At 39.8% G+C, this 4,787-nt stretch overlaps 1 pseudogene; it reads right to left on the bottom strand.

Annotated features, from left to right (window-relative positions):
• Positions 1-2,700: 2,700 nt before the first annotated feature.
• Positions 2,701-4,555, bottom strand: LOC120441840 (annotated as a pseudogene).
• Positions 4,556-4,787: the final 232 nt, after the last annotated feature.

The raw sequence follows: 4,787 nt of genomic DNA, 5'->3' as shown, positions 1-4,787 counted from the left end.
AACAAACATGTTAATATTTGATTATGATAACCCCTGTAATACAAATTATAACATAATGCCAGCAACTTCAATAAATGCTTGGATGAAATGATAATTAATGCAATGATAAAGATGATGGTTATGAACAGTAACCATAAAATAATTCCTATAATTCTACACATGCAATGCGCGAAAGTCACGTGGTCTGTCAATCTCTATTTAAAAATAGAATGGGAGGGAGAGCCTTCAGTTTTCAGGCCCCTCTTCTGTGGAACCAGCTTCCAGTTCAGATTCGGGAGACAGACACTATCTCTACTTTCAAGATTAGGCTTAAACTTTCCTTTTTGCTAAAGCATATAGTTAGGGCTGGACCAGGTGACCCTGAATCCTCCCTTAGTTATGCTGCAATAAACGTAGGCTGCCGGGGATTCCCATGATGTATTGAGTTTTTCCTTTCCAGTCACCTTTCTCACTCACTATGTGTTAATAGACCTCTCTGCATCGAATCATATCTGTTATTAATCTCTGTCTCTCTTCCACAGCATGTCTTTATCCTGTTTTCCTTCTCTCACCCCAACCGGTCACAGCAGATGGCCCCGCCCCTCCCTGAGCCTGATTCTGCCGGAGGTTTCTTCCTGTTAAAAGGGAGTTTTTCCTTCCCACTGTCGCCAAAGTGCTTGCTCATAGAGGGTCATATGATTGTTGGGTTTTTCTCTGTATCTATTATTGTGCGATCTACTGTGCAATATAAAGCGCCTTGAGGCGACTTTTGTTGTGATTTGGCGCTATATAAATAAAATTGAATTGAATAATGCAGAAGTCATCATATAATAAAAAAAAATGAAGTTGTGCGCTATTTGAACACATTGCCTGCCTGCAGCACTAAAGGACTCCGCGAGAGACGTCTGTCTCGCCCTAGCAGCACCTGTCCCTATCCTCTCCTCTTCAGTTCGCCTCAACATATGCTCGTCATATCCTCTGACATGATTTACTCTGAGGTGTTTGATGAGGTTAGTGGTGTTGCCACAACAACTCACTTTCTTGCCACATGTATTGCAAACCACGTCTCGGCTGTTTGTGGAGATAAAATACATCCGCACATGACTCCAGTTATGCTCAGCCATTGTTGTGAGTGCGCACGCCAGGCTCTGCGACACATTTATACAGCTTTATTTCAAACATGACTATGAAAGGCAGAAGAGGAAGTAGTTCCTTCCCATGTAGACAATTAGAATGGTATTTCCTTATTTTCTTTCCACTGTGTTCCTCTTAATGATGAACTACAAATTTACCCTAAATTACTAAAATATTGATATTTTAATATGAGAATCGATTCTAGAACATAAGTTACTGGTATTTGAGGAATCAATATTTCAGTATAGATCCACATATCACTAATCATGACCTATTATGGCTCCTTTAAGTTCAATAATTGCTATGTCCTCTGCCTCATGTAATTAGGAGCTGGTGTTTAGGAGCCATTTTTCTTATTTCCCTGTCTTTATCACCACTAGAGGGTTGTATTTCATTTTATGTACTGGTTATGGCAGAGGTAGGTACAGGGTTATTTAAGGTCAAGGGTAATTCTGCCCATGTGTTGCTGATGAGAACAAACCATTTCCTACTGTGCTTAGTCTAGTTACTTGTTGTCTGTGTTTAAATGGAAATTTAAATGGACGTTGCAAAGGAAATAAATGCACCTTTCCTTGATTCAGAGTCTTTCCCTTTTCACGTAAATGGCCTCCTTGACTCTGGTCTCAAACCAGCGTTCCTCCCTGTCCTGGATGTGTACCTGTGTTCCTGGAGGACAGGCGGGTCCATGGACCAGTACACAGCTGAAGACTGTACTTGGGTTAAACTTCCAGTGAAACTGAGGCCACAGCTCAGGACAATAGAAGATTGAAAAATGCTGCCTGGTCTAATGGGTCTCAATCTCTGCAATGTTCAGCTTTCAGAATTTGTCTTAAACAGCATAAAAGCATGGATCCATCCCACCTTGTATGAGGAAAATGTTGATGAACTCTGAGCAAATGAAACCACAACTTTAAAAATGAATTCCCAAAATTAATTGTTTCGACATCTTAAACACAAAATAAAATATGTTAAATACCTTTCAACCTTTTTTCTCAAATATAAAACAGCAGATGGCACTTACATGCATCTTTTATTGTCCAAAAATATCTAAATTCTCTGCATCAACAAGAAAATGAACTTGACACTAAACTGTAAGATCTGTAAAGATCCGGGTCAATTCTTACCACAGTTGCTGCATCTGAATAAAAATCTGGATAAAAAGAGATCCACGTTATTAAATAAGCTTATATTTAATGTCAGGAGATGTGTTATTGAACTGGATTACAGAGCAGCCCCCCTACTGTAACTCAGTGTTACAAGGAAAGTTTTAATAACTTTCAGGTCAGATTATTAATAAGCTGCAGGAACCCTGTTCAGTGTGAGTGGAGAACAGCCAAGTCTCCTCCTCTGATAAACCTCCATCTGTGCCACTGAAAACAGTTCATCTGACTCTGACTGTAAACATGTTTCCATTTGTCACTTCAGTCTTTACTCTGAAATACAGGAAATGAAATCACAGCTCAAACTTCTTCATCCAACTGCTGGAACAAAGCAAACCACTCGACGTGAGCTCTGAAGCAGAACAGTTTAGAAAGCTTAAAATCAGACTAGAGAACCATTTTCATTCATAGTTGCCTCATCAGATCTTTACAGGAGATTCAATCTGAACTCTGTGGAGCCTGATCCCAAGGGATTTAAGTCTGACCCTGAAAGCAGAAGAGGATCGTTCTGTCTCTTCAGATTCACTGTGATCCAGTGATGGGAGTGATTCCAGCCCTGAGTGATCACGCTGATGTTTGCACAGAACAGATAATTTAGTAAATGTTTTGGCACATTGGTAACAGTGAAACAGTTTATTAGTAACGTGGGATTGTTTGTGTTTGGAGTATGAACTGAGATTCCTGAAGCTCTTGTCACACTGGTCACAGCTGTAGTTTCCTTCCATGTGTGTACGTTCATGAAGACTACGAAGAGATGATTGTGAGAAGCTTTTGTCACAGTGTCTGCACTTGTATGGTTTCTCTCCTGTGTGGACTCATTTGTGTGTTTTAAGCCCACTTGCAGTAATGAAAGATGACCCACACTGATCACAGACGTACTTTTAACCCCACTGGGAATCAGTTCATGTGGTTTTAATCCACTTGATGTGGTGAAGCTTCTCGCACATTCTTTGCAGTAGTTCAGTTTGTCTCCAGCGTGTTTATGTTGATGTATTTTCAGGCTTTCTTGATAAATGAAAGATTTTCCACAAAGGTCACAGTGAAATACTTTCCCACCTCCACAGTGATGACAGGGTTGAGAACTGGATCCATCTGTGTCGCTCTGCTTCTAAACAAAGACACAAAGACAGTGTAAGTCAGTCCTTCAACATTTTTATCCTGAACGTCGCCTGAAATAAAGAGCATCTCTGCAGACGTCCAATTACATTTTACTGTTTCAGTTAAAAAAACTCAGTTTACTGGGCTACAATAACTACAATACTACCACCATATAGTTACATACAGTAATAGTTGTTTCATGTTACAGTAACATCTGACTGACACTAAAGTACTCCTTTGTTAATATTTGCAGGGTACCAACACAGTGTTAAACTACTAATGTAACACTGCAGTAAAACTAATTTAATACTGTATTAATAACACCGTAACTGTGCAGTTATAACATTCAGCTGACTGGGACACAAGAATAACACTACTACCCCCAACACCACACTGCAATTATAATATTAAATTAGTATTTTTAACACTAATGTCTAAGAGTACTAAAGTTATAAATAATAAATAAATAATAAACAATAATAATAAAGCATTGATACTACTTAATACTACAATACCATTATTATAGCTGCTTTTCCATGCAGTAGAATTGCTAACATGCTAACACAGTTTAATGAGCAGAGTTGTTCCAAACAGTCAGATAAAAAAATAAATACATACCTCACAGTAACTACACTTGTAAAGTCTCTTTCTGGTGTGGATCTGTTGGTGTCGTCTCAGGCAATGTGGAGTTTTAAAAGTCTTCTCACACAGGTCACATTTATAAGGTCTCTCCTCAGTGTGGGTAAACATGTGTTGTTGTAACTGTGCGTCTGTTAAACATAGTTTACCACACTGATCACAGCAGTACACATCATGTCCGGTGTGAATGCGTAGGTGTGTATTTCGGTTCCCTATCCGGCTGAAGCTTTTTCCACAGATGTCACAGCTGTATGCCTTAATTCCAGAGTGGGTAACTAGATGCTTCTGTAAGTAGCTACTGTGAGTAAAAGCTCTGCCACACTGATCACAGCTGTACGCTTTAACTCCACTGTGGATGAGTTGGTGTGTTTTTAGGGAACACTTCAGGGTAAAAGTCTTTCCACACAAGTCACAGCTAAACGGTCTCTCTCCAGTGTGGATGACCTGATGCCGTTTTAGTGAAGTCTTCAAAGTAAAACCCATCCCACACTCATCACAGGTGTGTTTTTTCTCCCTCTTTCTTCTGTGAGGTTTTTCGGCCTCCTGAGAGCGCTGACTTTTCGCTCCATGTTGGTCCTGCAGTGACAGTGATACAAACAGAGGCAGTGAGTGAAATGCAGTCGTGGAACAAACTCAACCTTCAAACTCCCTCCATTAACACTAGTTTTAAACCTGAAGGTGGAGTGTGGCACCAAACACCTTAAAGGTCTCTTATCCCCACCTGCTGGTAGTAGAAACACATTAAATGCAACCTGGTGTTAAACATAATTCATGACT

This window comes from Oreochromis aureus, linkage group 9 (assembly GCF_013358895.1).
Source record: "Oreochromis aureus strain Israel breed Guangdong linkage group 9, ZZ_aureus, whole genome shotgun sequence".
Classification (NCBI taxonomy): domain Eukaryota; kingdom Metazoa; phylum Chordata; class Actinopteri; order Cichliformes; family Cichlidae; genus Oreochromis; species Oreochromis aureus.
The sequence above is the reverse complement of the archived record's forward strand: the minus strand, read 5'-3'. Positions and strand labels throughout refer to the sequence as shown.